At 34.0% G+C, this 25,536-nt stretch overlaps 1 long non-coding RNA gene across 2 annotated transcripts in view; it reads right to left on the bottom strand.

Moving 5' to 3' along the window:
* LOC122236432 overlaps positions 1-25,536 on the bottom strand; it is a 67,053-nt gene that overhangs the window by 1,208 nt on the left and 40,309 nt on the right. The window contains exons 3-5 of one of the 2 annotated variants that reach the window (XR_006214484.1): positions 13,055-13,157; positions 9,820-9,880; positions 79-119 (exon numbers count right to left, since the gene is read on the bottom strand). This is a non-coding gene — a long non-coding RNA (uncharacterized LOC122236432). Of the gene's footprint in view, positions 1-78; positions 120-8,362; positions 8,483-9,819; positions 9,881-13,054; positions 13,158-25,536 lie in introns of those variants that run through there. The other variant, XR_006214485.1, reaches the window with a different exon arrangement.

Below are 25,536 nucleotides of genomic sequence, written 5' to 3'. Positions count from 1 at the left end.
GGAGAAGAAAGTAAATTTAGTTTTTGCCATTTGCTGTCAGCTCCATGTTTAACAGGCTTTATTGAAGGGATTATTCACTTGAGAATTGGTGTCTTCGTTTATTGCTTTTTTTCAGAACTCTGGCAAAATAAAGGAATAAAAGGAAGTTACCCTGAGTGAATATCTTATACTCTATTCTTAAATCTTGCAAATATAATTCCCACTGTTCCTCATCTAGAATCATTAGGTTAAACTTGGCTCATTCATGCAATTCCAACGGATATCTCTGTTGGGACTCAAACTGCTTAGTTCAGTCAGTGTTAACTTTAGATGTTTTCTCTGCAGGTCATTTCCACCCAGTGGAAAAATATGTAGTTATTATAGACAATTGTAATGTGAATTAAAGTATACATAATTTTTAATACTTCCAGCGGTGAGTTCTTTCCTAGGAACTTCCTGAGATAAAAAGGTCTTTTCTGCTTTACTTCTCCCTCTAATCCAACATCCGAGATTATATAAAATTTAGAATATTTTTAGTACCTGTCACAAAAATATTAACCCATCAGATTTTACAGGAATTTGTGAAATCTCCTCACATATAACTACAGAATAATCTCAAAACTGACTTTATCTTATTGCATTTCAATTGAAAGATTATTTCATAGTTCTTTAAATACTTTTTATTTTGTTTCCTGGTCATTACTTTTTTATTTTATATATTTTTAAGCATTTATTTTTAAGTTATCTCTATACCCAACATGGGGCCCAAACCGACAACCCCAAGATCAGTCACATGCTCCACTGACTGAGCCAGCCTGGTGTCCCTCATTATTATGTTTTTAAAGAGAAATATCTGCTTACTGAGTTTCCTGATGTACACATCTGAAAATTGGGAAATGAGACTGTTCTTGGTATTTCTCTTAGCTGAGTTAATGGTAAATATCACTAGAGTATTAATCAGTACTATTAGCACTGAGATTTGTGTATAGAGCAATTTAAATTAACCATTATCCCACAGATTTGCTCTAATACTATAATCAGAAAATCTTTATAGCTATTCCAATAGGCAGGAGCCTCTTGACCCCCTCCCACTTGCCACCTGTTCTCTGGAAGGACAACTTATATATTATTTCATGTCAAAATGCAAATTCATTGCTTTCTTTTACCAACTTATAAGCAACTAAATTTATGTGGAATGAAAATTAATATTTGAGTCAACATCTATTTACATAAGTCTTCAAAAATATACTAAGACAAAAATTTATAATCAGATAAACTGCTTGTCAGAAATATTTATTTTGCATAATAAAATAAAACACCTGGGAAACATTTCCAATTGATAACTTTCAAGAAAAGAATCATGAAAGCGGCAATTGAAAAAGTGTCCTTAATTTTCAAGAATAATTTTTCTTAGTGTCTTATTTAACATGGCTTCATTATCACTGTATGAAATCACTACCCTTTTAAGAAATGAAGAGATATTTAAAAATCAATGGTTAGACCACACAAATAATTCATGATTCACTTTGAAATAACTCAGGGGACTATCTCTTCAGTTATTTTTCATATGTATTTTGAAATGTAATTATTTAGTACTTACATTAGGCCAAGTCCTGGGCATGGAGGTATGCACTAGAGACATATTAATGGATAACGGTCAAATGGGTTTTAAAAACTACCGGAGGAGTCAGAGTATCACACAATGATTTACACCATTCCTAATTACAAGGTCCTTGAGAAGAAGAGTGTGCTCTTTTGTAAAAACTGACAAAGAAGGATATGATTAGAAAATGGTATATGAAGAATAAATGACCTGTAAGACTTAGAGCTCAGGGAGAAATCCAGGCATGTGGAATCTTTATTCCATGTTTATTAATAATTCTAGAGCAAATCCTAAAACCCTATTATAGGGTTTTAAGCATGGAGACAATGCAATCCTGCGAGATTTATACATTTCCCCTCACATATTGTTATGGGAAAATTTCAAATATCCAGAAAAGTTAAAATCATTGTTCAGTAAACTCCCAAATATCCAGTACCTTGATTCTTTAACTGTAAATATTTCACTATATTTACCCTAACCCTTTCATCTATCCATTCATTTAGCCATCTACTGATCCACCTTATCTTTTGAGGCATTTTAAAAGCTGAGGTATAATTTACAAATAGAAAATTTTACTCTTTTTAGTATACCTTCTATGAACTTTGACAAAGCATGGTGTCTTGTTGCCACCACAATCAAAATACACAATTTAGTTTATTTTTAATGCATTTCAAAGTTTTTTGAAACATAAATACATTTCACCCTATGCACATCAGTATGCACGTGCCTGCACACACACAGATAGACCCCAGGGAGCTAAGCAGTGCCAACAAGTGGAGAATGGAGCCATCACACCAAGCCCCACCCACCTGCCTCCTTCATGCACATTCCTCAGAAGACCAGTGTTTAGTCTACCCACTATAGTGTGCTGCCAAGTTTCAGTTCTAGGGGAAACTGGATGTAACTTCATTCAGCTTTCATTCTGTTTGCTCGTTAATTTGTTCAGTTTCTTTGCTTCTGTTTTGCTTATGTTATTTTTTTTTCTTTCTGTTTTTTTCTTTCTCTTTCTTGGATATAGAAAGAGCAAATTTATTTTAGTTTTATTGATTTATTTTATTTTCTTCATTTTATTTCATTCTATTCTGTTATTTAAAAACTTTTTTAAATGTTTTATTTTTGAGAGAGGGAGAGAGAGAGAGAGAGAGAGAGAGAGAGAGAGAGAATGAGCATGGAAGGGGCAGAGAGAGAGGGAGACACAGAATCTGAAGCAGGCTCCAGGCTCTGAGCTGTCAGCACTGAGCCCGACATGGGGGTCGAAGTCATGAACTGCAAAATCATGACCTGAGCCAGTTGGACACTTAAGTGTCTGAGCCACCCAGATGCCCCCAATTTTTTAAACTTTTATTTTTCCTTTCTCTTTTTTCCCTTTTCTATCAAGGTTCTCCCAACAAGCAGACAGAATTCCACCTAGGATCTAGCTTCCTTTATTTGATTTTTTGGCTTTGTTTTGTTTTTAATTTTTTTAATTTTATTTTATTAATTTTTTTCTTCCTCCAAAATGACAAGATGGAAGAATTCACCCCAAAAGAAAGAACAGGAAGAAATAATGACCAGGGATTAATCACCACAGATAAAAGTAAGATGTCTGAACTAGAATTTAAAACCATAGTAAGATGAATAGTAGCTGGGGTTGAAAAAAAGCATAGAAGACACCAGACAATCCCTTTCTGCAGAGATAAAAGAAGTAAAATCTAGTCAGGCTGAAATTAAAAATACTATAGCCAAGATGCAATCTCGAATGGATGCCATGACAGCAAGGATGGACAAAACAGAGCAATGAATCAGTGATATAGAAGATAAAATTATGGAAAATAATGAAGCAGAAAAAAGAGAAAAATAAAGGTAAAAGATCATGATACAAGACTTAGAGAACTCAGTGACTTATTAAAGAGGAATAACATTCATATCACAGGAATCCCAGAAGATGAAGAGAGAGGAAAAGCGGCAGAAGGTTTGTGTGAGAAAATTATAGCTGAAACCTTTCCTAATCTGGGGAAGGACACAGACATCAAAATCCAAGAAGCACAGAGAACTCCCATTAGATTCAACAAAGCCCGACTATCACCAAGGCATATCATAGTTAAATTCACAAAATATACAAGCAAGAAAAGAATCATGAAAGCGGCAATTGAAAAAGTGTCCTTAACCTATAAGGGAAGACAGATCAGGTTTGCAGAAGATGTGTTCACAGAACCTTGGCAGGCCAGAAAGGAGTGGCAGGATATATTCAGTGTTCTGAATCAGAAAAATATGCAGCCAAGAATTCTTTATCCAGCAATTAGAATAGAAGGTGAGATAAAGAGTTTCTTAGACAAACAAAAACTAAAGGAGTTCATGACCACTAAACCAGCAGTGTAAGAAATTTTAAGGGGGACTCTTTTTTTAATGTTTATTTATTCATTTATTTATTTAATTTTTTAACATTTATTTTTGAGACAGAGAGAGACAGAGCATGAACAGGGGAGGGTCAGAGAGAGAGGGAGACACAGAATCTGAAACAGGCTCCAGGCTCTGAGCTGTCAGCACAGAGCCCGACGCGGGGCTCGAACTCACAGACTGTGAGATCATGACCTGAGTCAAAATCAGACACTTAACCGAGTGAACCACCCAGGCGCCCCTAATGTTTATTTATTTTTGAGAGGGAGAAAGAGAGAAAGAGAGCAAGCAATGTGGACATAGAGAGATAGAGACAGAGGATCTGAAGCAGGCTCTGTGCTGTCAGAACAGAGCCTGATGCAGGGCTCAAACTCATGACCAGTGAGATCATGACCTGGGCCAAAGTCGAATGTTCAACTGACTGAGCCACCCAGGCATGCCTAAGGGGGACTCTTAGTGGACAAAACAAAACAAAACAGACCAAAAGCAACAAAGACTAGAAAAGACCAGAGAAAACCACCAGAAAAAACAACTCTACAGGTAACACAATGGCACTAAATTCATATCTTTCAATAATTATTCTAAATGTAAATGGACTAAAGGCTCCAGTCAAAAGACATAGGGGTCAGAATGGGTAAATGCAAGAAAAAAAACAAGACCCAATATGTATGCTGCCTACAACAGACTTATTTTAGACCCAAAGACACCTGCAGATTGCTACTAGGTGTTTATCCAAAGGATACAGGTGTGCTGTTTGAAGGGGCACAGACACCCCAATGTTTACAGCAATGGTATCAACAATAGCCAAAGTATGGAAAGAGCACAAATCTTCATCAACAGATGAATGGAGAGAGAAGATGTGGTGTATATATATATAGAATGGAGGATTACTCGGTGATCAAAAAGAATGAAATCTTTTTGCAACAATGTAGATGGAACTAGAGTGTATTATGGTAAGTGAAATTATTCAAAGAAAGACAAATATCATACAACTTCACTCATGTTAAATTTAAGATACAAAAGAGATAAACATAAGCAAAGGGAAGCAAAAATAATATAAAAGCAGGAAGGGGGGGCAAAACACAAGAGACTGTTAAATACAGAGAATAAACTGAGGGTTGCTGGAGGGATTGTGGGTGGAGGGATGAGCTAAATGCGCAAGGGGTATTAAGGAGGACACTTGTTGGGATGAGCACTGGGTGTTATATGTAGGGGAAAAATCACTGGATTATACTCCTGAAAGCATTATTTCACTATTTGCCAACTTGGATGTAAATTAAAAAAAAAAAAAAAGAAACTGGGAAGGCAAAACAAAAAACAAAAAACAAAATAAAAACAACAAAAAACAATACAAAACAACAAAAAAAACCCCCAAAAATCAGACACCTGCAGATTGAAACTATGGGAATGGAGAACCATATATCATGCTAATGGACATCAAAAGAAAGCCAGAGTAGTCATATTTATATCTGACAAACTAGATTTTAAACCAAAGACTGTAACAAGAGATGAAGAAGGGCATTATATCATAATTAAGGGGCCTTCTATCTCCAATAAGATCTAACAATTGTAAATATTTATGCCCCAACATGGAGAAACCCAAATATATAAATCAATTAATCACAAACATCTTTATGAGTTTCTTTAAACTCAGTGATAATAATACCATAATAGCAGGGAACTTTGACACACCACTTACAGAAATTGATAGATCAGCTAAGCAGATAATCAACACGGAAACAATGGCTTTGAATGACACACTGGACCAGATGGACTTAACAGATATATTCAGAACATTTCACCCTAAAGCAACAGGATATACATCTTTTAGAGTGACTATGGAACATTCTCCAAAATAGATCCCATACCGGGTCACAAATCAGCCATCATCAAGTACAAAGAGATCTGTAGCATGCATATCATTTAATTAGGGTTCAAGATTTACTAAGATTATTTCTATTTCTTAAGGTAAGAAAAAAGAACTGTGAAAAACACAAGTGATATCCTTTCTACGAGCATTGACAAATGCATAAACCTAAACTGCAACCCCTATGAAATGATCTGAGTTCAAAAAATTGTAACTATATAGTTGATAGATATTAACTAGACTTATTAAGGTGATCATTTTTCAGTATATACAAATATCAAATCATTACACTGTACACATAAATCTAGTATAATGTCATATGTGAAATGTCAATAAAAAAAGATATAGTACATTTCTATCACCCAGAAAATTGCTGTATGCTCCTTTGCAGTCAATTCCTGTTCCCACTCTCCCCTTCTCATTGGCAGCTAGTATTCTGATTTTTATTTTTTTTACCATGGATTAGTCCTGCCTATTCTAGAATTTCAGATAAATAGAATCCAAGAATATGCTCCATGTAAGGCTTCCTTCAATTAGCATGACATTTTTGAGATTCAGACATGCTGAGCTGATCAGTTTTTTTTTTTTTTTTAACTTTTGAGTAGTAGTTTGTTGTATCAATATATAACACTCTTGTAGGCTACCTGAGCCATTTCCAATTTGGCTATTATAAATAAAGTTATCATGGACAGTCTTATACAAGGATTTTAGTAAAATATACATTTTTCATTACTCTTAAGTAAATATCTAGGATTGGAATTTCTTGGTTATGGGGGTAATATATGCTTAGTTTTATCTATTTTTTTAATCTACACCTTATTCCAAAGGAATTGTATCATAAACTTAATTGTTTTCTTTTTTAAGTGTATTTATTTTAAGAAAGAGATGGGTGGGGAGAGACAGTGGGAGAGAATATCAAGTAGGTTCCATGCTGTCAGCATGCTGTCAGCTCAGATCTAGTTGTGGGTCTCTATACCTCAAATGGTGAGATCATGACCTGAGTTGAGATCATGACCTGACCCCAAATCAAGTCAGATGCTCAACCAACTAAGCCATCCAGTCCCCTCATAAACTTAATAGTTTGTAGAGTGATGTTGCCTATAGGATAGAGAATGGCCTAGAGACAGGTAAGTGTAAATAAGGGAAGAGAAATGCAATGTTTGGGCATAATAGCGGCTAGTGGAAATAGATAAGAATGAATATAATTAAGATGTATTTAGGAGATAGAATCAACAAGCCTTGGTAGTGGACAGGATTTAGGGCAAGGGAGATGGATTAGTCAAGTTTCAGGTATGAACAAAGGGTTGATGGTGGTATGATTAAACCAAGATGGAGTTTTAATGAGGTACCATGTTTAGAGGACAAGTCCTGAGCTCCATTTTAAACCCGTGCACTTTGATGTGCCCATCTTCTCTCTTGGAATAGCAATTAGCTGATTTGCATCAATTTATACATTGTCAGAACCAGAAAAAAAAAATGAAGTGCAGCCCGTTTTGCTAAGTACCAAATGGATTTGTATTTTCCAAATCTGCCCTTCCCTTGAACTAAAATACTAAGTAGTAGATCCTCACAATTTACCCAAAAAAGGGAACACAGATTTATATTATTTCTTAATGTTTAAAGCTATCCTATTAAAAATATAACCTATTAAATTATATTTATTTCAATGCCTTGGAATGTATGACGTGTTTGAAAAAAATCAGAGCACTTTGACTGGACAAAAAGATGATTTATTACATAAGACCTAATTAGGATAAATGAGGGCCATGATATGGTACAATATTTTCACAGATGGTTGAAATCACTTTGGGAAAAGCTTGGATTCAACTTCATCTATATAAGCTGCTTAGAATAATTTACATGGAATTCAAAATAAATAAGTTTATTAGCAGTTTAACGCATTAAGCATAAAAAATGCAAACGCTAATTATAACTCTTGTTGAAGTTATTGCAGAACTAAAACTCTTTAACCAATAATGTCAAATAAATTTAGTCTTTAAAGAGACTTTTAAAGGTCTTTGTAATTTGTGTTTTGCTAAAAAATAATGTGACTACCTAATGTTACAGAGGATTCCACTAGAAGTGATTTTAGGTACCATCTTAGCCAGAACACACTCTTCCAATTTAGGTATCCTTGATATAAGGTAATGATATTTTTAATAATTATGCAAGGCTATATATATATATATATGATAACAAAAATGATAAGATATGCTACATATAAAAAAGGGATCTCTACAAACCATTGAATCACTAAACATGTTTTTATTACTCACAGTTTTCTAAATGTTGAGAAAAACAATTCAAAATCTGCATTAGCAGATTAATCTCATGTTACACCACCTAACATAGTTATGTAAAATAATAGGAGTTGTCATTAAAATGTAATTAAAGATTCACTATTCATGCCAAGCTGTCAACAAGCCTCATTTTGCTTAATTATCTACAGATTTTCAGGACCACCTGTTTTCAGGAGGGCTTTTCATTTTGAGGAGGTCAATAAAAGGAAAAGAAAATGAAGATTGTGCCAATCTCTTTGTCCATGATCCATTTGTTCCTGACTGAAGAGTGACTCTAGCTGTCGTTAATGGTTGGTATTTCACTCTGATGTAGTGATCCTAGGCTTTTAACAGACATTTGCAAAGTCTGGCTCTAAACTAGAAAGCAAAAGAACTATTTATTTTTTATTTTTATTTTTTTACAATGGCACAATTTGGTTTTATTAGTAAATAAATTTATATTTAAACACAAAATGCATATTCTTTTGAAACATGGAAAACAAACAGATGCCAAGTCACTGGGTGATGACGCCTTAGTTTCCTAGGGTCCACTGGCAGTAATCACTATGTTAAAGTTGAAAATGTGAAGTTTAAAGTGCCTTTTTCTGTCTATCCTTCTCTCTTGGTTATCATATTTTAATTAAAAAAGAAATATTTAAACAAATATGACTTAAATCCTGCAAAACCTGATATTTGGTAATAGTAAATTTGGTGATTTTTTTTTTATTGGCCTGTGAAAGGCTCCTATCCTATACTTCTCTCTGAAAGCTACATAAAGTTTTTATTCATTAGTAACACATTGTTTCCTACTTGCTTTACTAGGTCAAGAAACCTATGAATTTTAATTAGAAAGATTATATTAGTTTCCTATGATGTACATCAATATATGTAAAATGATGTTTAAAATTAAAGAATATTAAATGGATTATTTACAAGAGTTGACAATGAGAGAAGATCCTTGACTTACATAAAAAAGTAATCTGTAGTAGCTGCATAGTCAGCATTTTATTTGTTTTTGGTTTTGTTTTCCAAAACACTTGGAGATTCACTGGCATTTAAAAAGTAAATATTTACAAACTTGTTAAATCACATATTGTACATTTCTTGAACTAGCGCATTTGTTATGGGGATGCAGGGTATGACAGTGGTTAAGAACCAGGCTTTAGTACCAAACTGCTTGGGTTTGAATCCCAGCATTATCATTTTCTAAAAATGATCTTGGAGAAGTTACTTAATCTCTCTCTGATTTGATATCCACATCTATAGAATAAAGATAAGATCATTCCCAAATGTTTAACAATGCTATGAACAAATAAGGACACAAAAAGTGGCTGTTCCAGGTAAGAAATGAAGTCTTGGCAAGAGATGAAGCTCCATGACAACAGGTCCTGGCCGCAGGTCATAGCACTTGCATTCATATTGGGCATGGGTGGTGAGTAGGAAAGGATCACCTCTTCAGCCATCCTGTCTGGAAATATTTTTCTGGGGCCACATATTAATGAGAATGGCACATTCAGGCAGGGAAAATGGAGCTCAGCTTGAGACCAATAGAGTGCTGGGGATAAAGTCTGAAAAGGGAGTTGAAAGTGTATGGCCTCCTGGTTATGAGAATCCACCCCAGAAAAAAGCAAAAGACTTGGGCTGGTATGGCAAGTGAGTGTATGTGTCAATGGACTCACAAAATGAAGGTTGTTTTAACATTATCTACTACATACCAAGCACCCTGCTGAGAACTGGTGAGACAAAGCAGAACATGCTAAAGGACCAGGAGTTACCCTGCAGGAGAAGGGATAGACATGTACACATAGTTATAATACAATCTTGCAAACGCAAACATACAATCTGCCAAAAAATCTTCGGAGGGTGCCATTAGAATTTATATCATGGGGGTGCCTGTGTGGCTCAGTCGGTTAGTGTCTGGCTTCGGCTCAGGTGATGATTGCATCGTTCATGGACTCAAACTCCATGTTGGGCTCTGTGCTGACAGCTCAGAGTCTGGAGCCTGCTTTGGATTCTGTGTCTCCTTCTCTCTCTCTCTGACCCTCCCCTGCTTGTGCATGTTCTCTCTCTCTCTCTCTCTCTCTCTCTTTCAAAAAAAAGAAACTTAAAAAGAATTTATATCATGGGTCATGCATTCAATTTACATATGTTTCCCTCCATATCACCTTATTAGTGAGAAAAACAATGACTTGAAAGAAAAACAGTTAAAATATCTGACTACCAATACATATGGTGTTTAATTTTAGATGTCCAGACATTTCTACTTGGAGACCAAGACAACCTTAACATTCCCCTCACCTTGACAAAACTTTACCCAGTTTCTTTCCTGCCTCTAGGTTCCAACTTCCCTTTTCTTGAACATTTACTTTAGAAAACTTGTAATTGTGAATCCTTCCTCTGTCCCTTTGAGATATAAGTCTTCTTAAAAAGTTCTTGCCACTTATAGAAGCCAGGAACGTCTTTCTCAAAGACCTGGGAGCCATCCTTTTGAAATAAAATCAAGGAAGATAACACCCCAACTTCTATTCTATGTAGGACCCTACCAACAGAGGAGGAAGTTTACTTTTTCTTGGGGGTAAAGCTACTTAGGAAGTGCAGATGGCTTATGGTTCCCTCACCTCAAATCCCAAAAACTCTGCCCTTTTTGTCTCTGAGAACATGAGCGTCCTCATTTGGTCTGTGCTTTCTCCTCTATCACTGGCAACAGTATTAGAATAAAATCAACTTCTGTTTGCTCATCTTGTCCAAGTTGATTTTTAACAGTGACCAATACATTTTGTCAATGTTGCTTTCAGAATTTCTTAAAATTCACCATGTTTAATTTGCCTATCTTTTGGATGCTGCCCTATGTGATCCTACTTCCTCTTTTTTTGGATGAAGGATTTCTCTCTACTGAAAAAGATCCATTTTTTCCATGCATGCTCTGATTTCTATCCCCTCACTTTTTAAAAAACTTGGCTCATTAGTCCTTCATCCTCTTTCCTGCAACACTGATACCACTAGATAAACTAGAACTTTACAAGCAGCTTATAAATGTGCTTTAGTATTTTCTGCTTTTAAAATAAAACGCTGTCTTGATTCCCACCACTGTTTTCTTGTTTCACCATTCACAGAACAAACTTCTCAAGAGTTGTCTACACAGTGAATCCATTTATTGACCTCCTATTCACTCCTCAACCTTAACCCACTTATAACTGGCTTGTGCCATTTGTCCACTGAAACTGCTGTTGTCAAGATCATCAGTGATCTCCCTCATATAAAATGCAATGGACACTTGTCAACAGCTTTTGACACAGCTGGGAAAATTTTCCATCCAAAGATGGAACATTCTTCTCTAATTTAAATTCTACCTTAGGGCGCCTGGGTGGCTCAGCCAGTTAAGCGTCCGACTTCAGCTCAGGTCGTGATATCACAGTTCACGAGTTCAAGCCCTGAGTTGGGTTCTGTGCTGACAGTTCAGAGTCTGGAGCCTGCTTTGGATTCTGTGTGTGTGTCTCCCTCTGCCCTTCCCCCACCAACACTCTGTCTCTCTCTCTCTCAAAAATATAGAAAAAAATTTAAAAAATTAAAAAAATTCTACCTTAATGATCACATTCATTATCGTGCCTTCAGATACTGTTTCATACCTATAGTCCCACCCTCTCTTTTGGACTCACTATCCGTATAACCTCTTATTAACAAAACAGTTCAATTTAGATGTGTTACAGATATCTTAAATATAAGACATCCAGAATCAAACTTTTTATTTCTTATCTTTAATCCCTTCTTTAAATATTTTTCTCTCAAGTCTATTCTTTTCCAAGAATGACAATACCATTTCTATAGTTTCTCAAACTAGGAGCTTGGGCTCATTCTCAATTATTCCCACAGAATCCTCATACTTAACTTAATTCACAATACCTGTACATTAATGCCTTCAAAATATCTTTCAAATCTGTCCATTTCTGTCTATATCTATTACTGAATTCTAGTGTAACCCATCATTTCTGACCCATTTTTCATAATTGCCAAACTTTAATCAGTTTATTTCCACATAGTGATCACACTGATATTTTTAAAATAAAACTGATCATTTTATTTCTCTGCTTTAAATTTCTCAATGGCTCTCCCTTATGTTTAGAATAGAATATACGCTCCTATAGAGGCCTACAAAGCACACCTTGCTCCCCACCTCCATTAGAGTAAAAACTAATTTCCCAATCTTATTTCTTTCTCTCTCTCTTTTTTTTCCCATTTCCCTGTGATCGCCATGTGTCAGCTGTACTCTTTTCTGTTCTTCTTTTAGTTCCTATACTCACCCCCAGGGCCTTTATACATGTTATTACTTAGATCACTCCTCCTCCCTCCCCTCTTTATTGTGCCATCTCTCTAAATAGTTGTCTCTCTCAGTTATATCTCAACTAGTTCTCCCTATACTTACTATCATAGAAAATTGTTCACTTTCTTTATGTCATATGTCCTGATTTGTGATTACTCTCTTTCTGTTTGTTTTGTTTGTTGCCTGTCTAGCTCACAAATCTGAATTGCCATGACTTTTGGGACTGTGTCTGCCTTGTTAAATAGTTAAACACCAAACCTCCCATTACCTTGAAGATACTCAAAACATTTATTGGCGGAATGAATACTCCTGTCAGAAATCCCTTTCTGGCTCTGGTGTGTGGGTGATATTTGCATGTATGTGTGTGACCAACATGGACTCAGAGTAAGAGGATACAACCTTTGGTTCAGAATGTTCTTGCTAGTTCTTTGATTTTTAAAATTAGAAGTCACTGTAAGGCAAGGAATGCCTTTTTCTAAAGTACTTTCTGCTTTTAGTGCTTTTTAAAACCTGTGCCTAACCAAGTTCTATTAAGAGTACATTTTGTAAAATTATCCTGACTGAATGCAAGTGGGCAAGGATTGGGCTGAGTTTGGGTATTGTTCTGCGGTAATAATATTTTTACTACGTACCTGAGATTACATGGGATGCACATTCACAGCCACAGCTATTCAGTGCTGCTCTGTGGCACTACTGAGATTGTAAACAATAAAGAGACCAGAATCAGAGCTTCCCCTGAAAGGAACAGGAAACAAAACCTACTTAGCACAATTCTTGGAAATTGTTCCCCTGGAGAAAGCAGATGCTGAGGAAGACAAATTAGTTATTAGAAGAGATTTATTGTACAACACATGTATGAGCGTGTTTATATACACACTTAAATGTCCAAACATAAACCCCTTAAATAGCTGAATTAGATCTGAAATCACTTCTATTAAGTACTCAACATTATATTCTATGATTGAGCTATCAGCTTCAGGAAAGTTTATTATTATTATTATTATTATTATTATTATTTCTAGGATGAGTTATTCTTTTATCTCTTATGTGGCTGAAACAGAGTGGTTTTCTACAATTGCTCACAGGAATAATAGGCTCTGAGCAACAATACTTAACACATGTATTAGGTTAAGAAAAATCAAGTATAATTATATTGACTTGAATGTTTATTCCCATTTTTTATTGTATGGCTCAGTGAACATATATGAACTGATGGTGTGAAAGTTGTATGCAGCTGGTTTTATGTTTGCTTCTCAAAATAAGTATTATCTTCAGATTAGTTTTCAATCCTCAGCTGGTCTGCAATAAATTCTATAAACTCAGAAAAAATAAATGTCCTATTTTGCTTAAAGGTTTTCTTAGAGTCCAGGTCTGAGTTGGGTGTTCATTTCTCTGTGTCTCATAATGATTTAGATATGTATACTTTATTGTTATGTTTAGTCCTTCATTTGTTTTACAAGACCAAAGGCAGCAAAAATAACTTTTATTTGTAGGTTTTTACTGCATAAAACAGATGCTAAATGAAATTTTAAATTTTAATGGTGGTTGAATAATATTTCCACAAAGAAGTTTTTTGCTTTTAAAAATTCATTATTTGTAATAATATATACATTTCTAATTACAGTATATTAATATACAAGGTTAAGAAACTAAAATTGGGAAAATTTCTAATCATGTAAAGGAATGATTTATACGAAAATGAACAAAGCTCAGAAAATTTTTGAAACATAAGCAATTAAATATAAAATAATAAGTATACAGTAAAGACACACATTATACTTATATATTATGCTGGTAACCAGACTGGGAATTTTTTTAATAATAGAAATGCAAGGGAGAATATAGAGAAAGAGCTATTACTATAATCTGTTGATAGAAATATGGATTTTTTAAACCACTTTTAAAAGTAATTGAGAATTATGTAATAAAAATCCATCAGTGATAAGCACAAAGATTATTGTTCAAAGATATTCATAGTGTTCATTGTAGTAAATCCTACTTAGTGGGGGAAAAAACTTAAATAGCCAAAATAAGACTTCAGATTCTCTAGAGTTTGCGCTATTTTAGTATTATGTTTTTGAATAATTTTAATGACAGGAAGTACTCATCAGTTAAAGTTATGTTAATAGGAACCATATACAATTGTGTGTGTGTGTGTATGTATTGGTACAACTTCTAAAAATTATATGAAAAAGAAAACCTTCTGGTTCAAAATTGCAGAATGATTTTTTTTTTCATTTATCACTGCTCCACTAGAGCAGTTGTTAAATGAACATAAAGGAAATAAAATAAAATAATTATAAATTCAAAAGACAAAGGAAACAAGAGAAGGAATGACACATGAAAAATACTGGGAGATAGAGAGGAGTTGGTTAAAATTTAACTTTTGGCAAAATGACAGACAAATTGCTCAGAGGGACCGCTTTGTAATGGAACAATTAGGTCCTTGATATGATACATTATATTTCAATGGATTGCTGAATTTCTTCACAGAAAACTATCCACCCCTCTTGAGAAAACAAACAAAATAAAAAGAGCACACTCACATACACACACACACACACACACACACACACACACATACATTCACACAAATCAGTGATCTGGGGCTGAGGTTGGGAGCAATGAGTAGATTTGAAAGCAAGATTCCATGAGTTTGGAAGCTGCTATTAACATTGAACTAGAGGCTGAGCCTCGGGCAATGGTGAAATCATTGAACAAATATTTTTATCTCATATTGAGGAGCTGTACATTTTGGGAGCTGTACAGTCATCCCAGATTGGTGGCATTCCCTAGATCCTGTCAGAAGCAAAGACCCTCAATTTAGGATTAAGATTTCTGGGACACCTGCTGGCTCAGTCGGTGTGGCACATGTGACTGTTGATCTTGGGGTGGCGAGTTTGAGCCCCATGTTGGGTGTAGAAATCACTCAAAAAAGTAAATAAACTTTAAAAAAAGATTTCTCATAGATCAGATCATCCAAGAAACTCATAATTAAAAACCACCAACCACAAAAAGAGACAAGCCACCACAAGTAGAGTCAGAAGAGGAATATTAAATAACAGATTTACTCTCACATATTGCATATATTGAAGTTTACAACTATAGACTATAGAACAAAAAATAAGAAGTATTTAAATAAACAAAAGATTGAATCACAAAGATTAGAGGAAAATCAGGTATAATCAGGCAGTTAAAAGATCATTAAATGAATCTATAGAAATGCAAAACACTATTGTTGATACTCCAAACCTAAAGAATAGGTTAAAAAGTATTTAATTCAGCCAAAGAGGAAATTCATGATCATAAGATACATTTGAATAAATTAACCAGAATTTGCAATTTAGAGAAATAAAGTTATGAGAAACACTGAAGAGAAAGTAAAATACATAAAGAATCAAATGAAAAGGTCTGACAGTCCTTTAATAAGAACAGACAGAATAGTTTTCAGTTCTGACCAAATGGACTAAACCAACTATAACCTGTGTTTTCCACTAATCATAATGAAAAACGCTGGATAAACTACAAAAAGTATATGAAGACTCTGAAAAATAAACAAAATCAGGCAGATTAGAAAGGGAAATCCACACTCAGAGAAGCAACCCTCAAGGACAAGAGTCCTCCATTTTTTATTTATAATTTTCTCATGGCTCTGCCTGAATGTGGGCATGGACACAGAACTTAAAACAATATAAATTTATTATCTCACAGTTCTGTAAAACAGAAATTTGGAATAATGGGGTGGAATTCTCTGCTCTGGTTTTCACTGGACTAAAATCAATGTGTTAGCCAGTGTGGGCTTTTATCTGGAGGCTCTGGAATAGAACCCTCCTAGTACTTTATTTCAGACTTTCTCTTCTGCTGTTAAGAGCTGATGTGATTTCATGGGCTCATCTAAATAATTCAAAATAGCATACCCATTTAAGGTCAAGTAATTAGTAACCTTAATTACATCTCATAGTTTCCAAGGATTAGAGCACGGGATCTTTGGGAAGCCATTTTAGAATTCAGTTTATCACACTTCACAGAACTATTAAAAGATGATTCTTCTATTCTCTGAGTTTGTATAAGGTTATAATTAGCTATTTCTGGAATATTTGATATAGTTCACCTGTAATAAATTCCTGCCCCCATGTTTGCTTAGTGGAAAGGCTTTAAACTATTAAGTTTCTTCAAAGTTAATAGGTTAATTCAAAGTTCCTATTTCTTTTTGAATAATTTTGGGAATTTATATTTTTCAAGCAATGTATGCATTTCTTCTAACTTCTATTTATTTTGGACAAATATTTTATTATATTATTGAATTATCTTTCAATATCTGTTATTTATTCATTAGTAGTATATTATCCTATTTATTCATTAATACATTATATGGTTTAAGATATTTATCTCTTTTCTTCATCCATTTTGAGATACTTTTCAATTTTATTGATCATCTTGAAGCATCACCTATTAGTTTTTTTACTCATTATCTTCTTTTCAGAAATAGTTACTATATTTATGTATATTATTTCCTTCTTTCTATTTCTTTTTGGGCTTATTCTGCAGTTTTTCTAACTTCTCAAGTTGAATTTTAGGTTAAACATTTTTTTTCAGTCACGTTTAAAAAATATAGTATGTCCTTGATGTATATTTTCCAGCTTTTGAATATAGAAAGGATAGGGGTGCCTGGGCGGCTAGGTCAGTTAAGCTTCCGACTTTGGCTCAGGTCATGATCTCCTGGTTTGTGAGTTTGAGCCCCGCATAGGGCTCTGTGCTGACAGCTCCGACCCTGGCGCCTGCCATGGATTCTGTGTCTCCCTCTCCCTCTCTGCCCCTCCCCTGCTCATGCTCTGTCTCTGTCTTAAAAATAAGTAAAACATTAAAAAAAATAAAATGAATATAGAAAGGATAGGTAGCTATGAGATAAAGGTTAAATGTGTTGTTTGAATATTTCTATCCTTGCTGATATTTGTAAAAATAGATTTAGTCATCTATTTCTTAAAAGTTCATTAAAATGTTCTGCTATTATTATGAGTATCTCAAGTTTTCCTATAGTACTTTTAAGTATTTTGAAATCATTTTATCATACATAAAATATGACATTTCACTTCAAACTTTCTAGTAATAAATTGTTACCCTCCCTTTTGCTATCTCTTATATTAATTTATGCCTCAGAATGACTTCATCTAATAAAATTGAAACCAAAGACTTTCCTGGAGTATTTTCTTTTTTATATAATATCATCTTCAAAATTTTTTCCTTTTGCTTTAATCATGCCTATGGCATATATCATATGGATATTTTTCCTAAAATTCTGTGTATAATTTTTTACTATTAGCTGGAGTTTAGTCCATTTATACAGATCATAACTGCTAATGTAATTTAACTCATATCTAATATGTGCATTTATATTTCTTTTTCCTGCTTTTTCTGTTTTCTATTTTTTTTGATTAATCACATCTTTAAATCCATTTATTTATTTCAATACTTGCAAAAACTATGGAATCTATTTCTGTTCTTCAAGTGTTACCCCAGAAATTTTTGCACGAATATTTAACTGAGCAAAGACTTACATTAGTCAATATCCTCACCCTGTGGATTTGCTCTTTCATCTTTCAATCCCAGCTCAGAAAGACTTTACAAGGGATTATTTGAAATTTTTGGCAATTTTTGCTGGGAAAGGTTTTTATAATTTGTCGGAACCAGTAGCCCCCAAAGGCAGTAATATTTACTGTGAAAGAAGTCCTTATTTAAAACTTCTTATAACTTGTTAAGACAGACATTTTAACAAAAAATAAAGAAGGATTATGGACCAGGTAATATGTTTGAAAACCAAACAAAATGGAAAAATGCTAGAAAGATACAAAATGCCAAAATTTTCCCAAGAAGAAATAGAAACCATGATTAGATAAATAAAACTTAAAAAAGAGAGGAAGAAACAGAATCCTTTATACATAAATTCTACCAAAATTTAAAGGAATAACTAATTATATGTTATATGACTGATTGCAGAAAAAAATTATTTCTACTATCAAATTCCTATTGTATATTAATTTCTTTATTAGTTTAGTCACTTCATTTTAGGTCAGTGCCTTATATTTGGAGATTTTTTAAAACCAATCTGAGTCTTTTTTTTCTAATTTTTTAAATGTTTTATTTATTATTTTTGAGAGAGAAAGAGACAGAGCGTGAACAGGGTAGGGGCAGTGAGAGAGGGTGACACGGAATCCAAAGCAGACCCCAGGCTCTGAGCTGTCAGCACAGAGCCCGGCACAGGGCTTGAACTCACTAACCAGTGAGATCATGACCTGAGCTGAAGTTATAGCTTAATCGACTGACCCACCCAGGTGTCCCTGAATGTCTTTGTACTTTATGAGTATAAATAATAAGTTTGTAGTTAAAACACACACACACACACACACACACACACACACACACATTTGTTAATGGTCCTATTCCAGTTTTGGAACAAATTATTTCACAAGATTAAGGATAGTCCAGATACTTGTCCACTTTCTAACAAATATTCCCTGATCTGTGATCATATTTTATAATTGTTAGAAAAGGGGCATGTGATCAATGAATGTTCTCATCCACTTAAAGTTATTGTTGTAACTAATTTATCATCTTCCTTCACAAAGCTAATCTGATTAAAGTTATTTATAGCACTGTTGTGATTTTCTACAGTCGACATTAGTACATTCTGAAATCATGGGTACCCGGGTGTGGATGCTAATCTTTGTGGTCCTGATCAGTTACATGTTGAAGCTAATCCAGAACTAGGTTGTGAGGGAAATCTTGGTTTTGATCTTAATGTCATGATGCCTGGGTAAAAATAAATTTTAAATTTACCTTTTTTCCTCATTCTTTGGGACAGTTTAAGTGCATTTCTCTTTTCTAAAGGATCAATATCATTTACCTAGCTAGCGCATTCTGGGGGACAAAACTTCCAAATATGTGATTGATTCAATAACCCCTGGTCTATTTAAAGTTTCTAACATCTTAGGGTTGAATTTTGGTCATTTATCTGGAAAATAATTAGCAATTCCACCTAGATTGCAATTGTTATGTATAATTTTTGTAGAATGAATAAAAGTATTGTCATGTTATTTCAAATATTTTATAAATAGGTAGTTATTTCCTTATTATTATTTTTTTAAGTTAACACACTCTATTTTTTGAGTTTTAGGCTGACAGAAAAATTGAGCATATACAGAGTTTCCAAATATCCTTCCCCCAAACAAATCCCCTACTATTAACATCTTGAAATAATGTGCTACATTTGTTAGAGCTAATGAACCAATATTAATACATTATTATTCACCAACTCCAGAGTTTACATTAGGTTTCACACTTGGTTTTGTGTATGCTACTGTTTTTGACAAATACACAGGTTTCTCTACATGTGATTTCTTCTTTTTTATTATTATGTTACCTAGAAGTCAATTTATTTTATGAGTTTATATAATAAACTGCTTTTTGTTTTATTTGTTAGTTCTATCAGTCTTCTGTTTTCTAATTCTTCACTCATGTTTGTCACTGTTAAATTCTTCTAACACCTTTCCTAACAATATTTTCTGCCTCCTTGTATTGAATATTCAAGTCAATTATTTTTATATTCTTTGTTAGTAATGGAGACACTAGGCTAAGATATTTTCTTTTGAGCTCTTTTTAACTATATGCCATGAGTTCTGATATATAGTATATTCCTTATAGTTATTTTTGTTTATTATGCCATTTGTTTCTATTTTTAATTCCTAGCTTTAGTTCACTGTAACCATAAATTGATCTAATATTTTCTCACATTTTTGAAATTAGTTGAAATTTTATTTGTGACTTATAATGTGGTCGGTCTTTGTAAATGTGCCTGCACACTTGAAGAAAATGTAAATTATTATTGTCCAATGTATAAAAGTTGGTTTTATTATTTGATTCGATGTGGATGTCATTTTCATAATCATTCTTTTATTGTGATGATGGATATACTTGCTCTTAGGCCTGTTTTCAAATTTTTGTTAGAATGCTTCTTTTGTCTTCAACACTTCTATTACCAATATTTGCCTTTTCCTTTTCTGTTCTGTTTCTATACTTAAATTTATTCAATTATTATTCAATTCTTACCATATTTCCATTACCATGGTTTTCCCCTTTCTCTTTCTTTTGTTTTGACTGGAATTCCTTATCATTTATTATTGCCAAAAAGGGCTATATTTATGAATGCTGTATTTCCTGAATTGTTCTGTACTCAAAATTGCTAACATAAGTAGAAAGGCAGATGTAGGGCATGCTTTGGTATTGGCTAAAGCACAATTTTTCCATTTATCATCTTTACCCTCGTGCCTGGAGATGCCTACAACTTCTCTGAGCTTCACATGTACATAAAATTATAATGTCGAGAGGAATATGAACAGCTCTCCTCTCTTTCAGCAGCAGCCTCTCAGGAGAAAGATAACATTCCCCCAATATCCCTATCACACTCTTTGCACGTCATTGAATCAAACTGTTGCATGCCCATGGCTGAACCAATTGGTTTTTCTAGGAGAAGAGCATGTGATAATTGCATAGAACAGATGTACTGAATATAGGTGATAACACTGACTTCTAGCAATATGGGAGCCACATGGGGAGGGATGGCTACTTAGAAATATAAGACACAATTTGGAAATAGGGAAGTGGATGCTGGTTAGGGAACCAGCAATACCTCCATGGTATTTTCTTTTTGATTATTACCCTGCTTTGAAGGTGAGCATTCATTCTGCACCAGCTATTAATTGAAGCTTAGAGATGGCCAGAAGACTGTGCAGAGTAAGAAGCCAGCTTACATTTAGATATGGTATTCTGGTCATTTTCTCACTACCTTTACTAGGTATTCTGTCCTTGGGACAGTGTCTTATTTTTCCTCTTAGACTTCTGTGTCACCTTGCTTTGGGACGAGCAGGTACATGGTGGTCTGGTATGTGATGTGACTGTATGTGCTTGTATATTTTGTTTTAGTATTTATTCCCACCCATGTGACTGCAGAGTGGTTGCCACCCACACCTTGATCCTTTGCTCTGCCACGCTGACACTCCAACAGTTGAAAAGAGGCTATATCTTTCATTTTTTTTTGTTCATCTTCACATTCTTTCATAGGCTACCATCTCGAATTTGGCTCAGGTACACTCCTAAGCTGCATGTCCTATATGTCCTATGACCTTGCACTGTAGAGTAAGTGACTGCTGGTTTGGTAATTCCGTTACATTCAAAGTATGGAATGGAACTATTATACTGCAATTTTCCAATTTTTTTCAGTGTGCATATTAGTTTCTAGGAAACTCAGTATTTAATACTAAGTCCAATTTAAATGATGGGAGTATCTTAACTAAATGACGGTTCCCCTGCATTTCCTTTAATGGCAAGATAATGCTTCTACACTGCACTCAGCCATCTAAAATCATGCATTAGGAGCCTGACTATTGAATGAAGAATGGTACACATAGGTGACTAGGCTTCCAACCTCTTCTCACTTTACTTAAGATCCCCAAATTGCAGAAACATTATTAAGGACATTTTCTGTGAGACACATTATATTCATTTCCCCTAAATTAAAAAATCCTGTGACAGCTCATAAAACTATATTTCATACTATAATGCCAATTTTTTAAATGTAAAAATTCAAGAATTTTTCCAGAAGTGAAATAAGCTAATTTGGAGAGTAAAATCTTTGTGAAAATAACTTTATGCAAAACTCCTTACATGAAATATTTTTAAATGATACATTATAAATATATGAAAAGAGTTGTGTACATAAGGAAAAATAATTTTATAATGCTTGGATTAATTTTCTTAAAGTATTATTTCACTTAAATGTTTAATTCTGCAATAGTTTTCAGGAATTTGAGGGGTTGAAGCAATGAACGAAGCAGGTCATCACAATGTTATTCTACTTAGAAGGTGCATCCATCTGACCTCCCATAATTTTTCTAGAGAGGCATATATGAAGCAAAGATGTATTATTGAGCATTAATTGTTAATTGGATGATTTGTATCAACATGCCATAAATGGCTAAAGAATAACTAATGGCTAGCTGAAAAACTCTGAATTTAAAAAATAAAGACCAAAGATTTTGGTAAATGCGAAATAAAAAAATATCACCAAAACCTCAAGGTGGCACTTTATTCTAGAATTTGGTGTAAGCTACATTTTACTACTTATTCAGACATGTTTCCAGTTATTAACTGAAGCTTTTCAAGGAACTTAGACTGCAGTGCTTTATCTATAAAGGCTAAATAATGATTAGTTTAATGCCTAGGGTATAAACAGCGAGGTACACTTCTAACTGCAGGATATCAACAAGTTACTCTCACCTTTCTAGATTTTTTAATTAATATTTTACTTGTAATTTTATGAAAAGAGTGTGAGTGTGTGCATATCTTCAGGCACATTGTTTTTTAAGGGAATATGAACAGAAACAGATTGTGTGCCATAGCCTATTATATAACCTTATAAGCTGAAAAGATTACAATCATAGTTTTTGTGATTTTTTTTGGTGTTTCATTACAGCAACTTTCCTTACAAATGAGATAAGACCTACATTTTAATTTTCTAAAAGAACTGCTAGATCTATGGATACAAAAGTGAACGCTCAAGTCTACTATTAGATTGATGATCACACTTTTCTGTAGTAGAGTTTTATAAAAACGGAATTTCTTTTAAAAATAAACTCTTTTTTATCCTAGAGAAGAAAAAAGAAAGTTTTTCAAAGGAAACCTGACCTAGACTCTGAATAACTTTTGTATAGTATTTCTTTCTGGATAGTAACAAAACACATTTCTCTATTTTTCCATCCTGTCTCTATACAGTCATCTCAGAACCTTATGTTTTATTTCATAACCACAGACCTACAGAACCCTAAGTGTTCCTGAACACTAAGCCACAATATTATGTTTTCATCCAAAACCCAAAGCCGGTCCCCTAACAATCTCCTTTGCTATCTCCCACATTCTCTCCTTCCAAATGCCTCCCTCAAGCTTCCCAAGATGGCACGGGCTGGCCTCACTTATAACCTTCTCTCCATTGCATGAAACTGTGTTAGGCATCTTCTCTTCTTTTCTATAATGTCTTGGAGATATGTTCCCTTGAATTCACCAACTGAACCCATTCTATGAACTGACCCTGGTAAGTTTTTTCTTTTACTACAAGAAATTGCTACTTATATTAATAACCAACATACATAGAATGCCCTCCCCCGACAATTTCTCATTTATGCTTGGTGAGTCCCTATTCATCCTGCAAAATCCAGCTCAAATATTACCTCCTGGACTTGGCAACCAAAGATATTGGTAGTTATTTTTCCATATGGTTGTAACATTTGTTCACTATTCACCGTGTTTCTTATAAATTTATAAAGTTTTTTTTCACATTTCAATTTTATTTATTTTACTTACATAACTCATGCAGGTTCACCTTTTAAAAATCAAACACTGCTCAAAAAATTCATTCATAGTTATCTCCTCGCTGATGCTGTTTTTTAGAGTAAGTCCCATGTATAGGGACTATCTCATTAGAAAACAATTTCTTACCAACACAGACAGAAACAAAACAAACTCTACAGAGTCCTCTCATTAAGGTACTTAAAGAATTTTATTCAGTATGTTGTGATATAGTGATATAAATGAATAATCTTCTATATTTATATTCTGTAAGTACTTTATACTATGTCTAACAGATAATAGTTACACAATACGTGTGAAATATTATTCTATATCACAGGTTTTTTTAAGGTTTAACACAGTTGGTATTTTAAAGCTTGAGAAAAAAACCAAACTATACTATGTTTAATGAGCTAGTTTCCGTGTGGGGTTAATTATCTGGATAGAAGCATTTAGCATTATTATTATTATTATTGTGGCCTTAAAAGATAATATGACATGCTAGGAAGCTGAAGATACTATTGTCTGGAGGTAAATATCATTGAATAACCTCAAGTGTTTAGAAAAACTCAGTTGGATTTTGTAAATAATATTTCAGTAGTCACCATTTGGGCACTGTTTTAAGACCTATTATGTCTAAAAATATGAATAGACATTTAGTTTCAACAAGAAATAAACTTAGAAAAAAACAAGATCTTTGTGCAAAATTTATTTTGTCATTTTAAAGCTGCCAAGAGGAAGGCAAAATGATTTGTCTCCTCTAAACAATGCCAATTACTGCTTTGCAAACAGAAATGGCAAAATACTCAGGAAACAATTGGGGCTGGATTAATTGCTGGACAACTGCCATCCCTGCTTTATAATCTTTATTCTTTCAGCCATTGTGACTGAATGCTTATTCCTCAAATAGTTTCTGATCACCCATCCCTGTAAAAGTGCAATAGGTTACTGAGTTTCAAAGCTTTCATTTCTATGACTTTGTTAGGAGTTAGTCTGGCATGAATTTTCACAGAACATTTAGGAATATTTTAACAGGAATGCTCACTAGAATTGATGAGATCATTATTAAATTTCAAACAAACATGCACCTAAGTGGACAACGCGGGATGTGTGGAAATAGATTAAGATGCAGAGATCAGAAGCTGGGCTTTTTAGTGTAGGCTTCACTGAAAAATGCTGGTACCCAATCAGTATCCATTATTTGTCTTCCCAAAGAGTTTGATCTCCCATCCACATGACTCTTCTGGTTCAGAAGCACTGTCCCCATCCTGGACTCTCAGAATGGGCTTGATTGGTTTAAGGGCAAGCACCAAGCATCCTTATATCCATTTGAGGACATGTGATCCAATTTGGCTTAAGGAAATACAAGAAGTAGTTGAGGGAGGCTTCTGAGAAAGGATTTTCTTTCTCTTAAATGAGAAATGCCAGAAGAGGAAACATCTTTTGTTTTCTCTGCACATCGTGTACACACTTGAGGCTCTGAACTCAGCAATTTAAGAATGAATTTGTGCCTACATATATGAGTGCAGAGAGTTCCTTACTGATCATGCCACTTTGAAACAGATTTTCCTGATGCTTTAGAGGAACAGGGATTTCCTTTGAATGTAAGCACGTTTTTACCTCATATTTAATTTCTCTTATGAAAAACATTTCAGAGGCATATGGGGATTATAACTCTTCATTCAGATCCTCAAATTATACTTTTGTTTTAGCAAATAAC

This window comes from Panthera tigris, chromosome A2 (genome assembly GCF_018350195.1).
Source record: "Panthera tigris isolate Pti1 chromosome A2, P.tigris_Pti1_mat1.1, whole genome shotgun sequence".
Classification (NCBI taxonomy): domain Eukaryota; kingdom Metazoa; phylum Chordata; class Mammalia; order Carnivora; family Felidae; genus Panthera; species Panthera tigris.
Note: the sequence above shows the minus strand (reverse complement) of the source record. Positions and strands in the feature narration are given on the sequence as shown.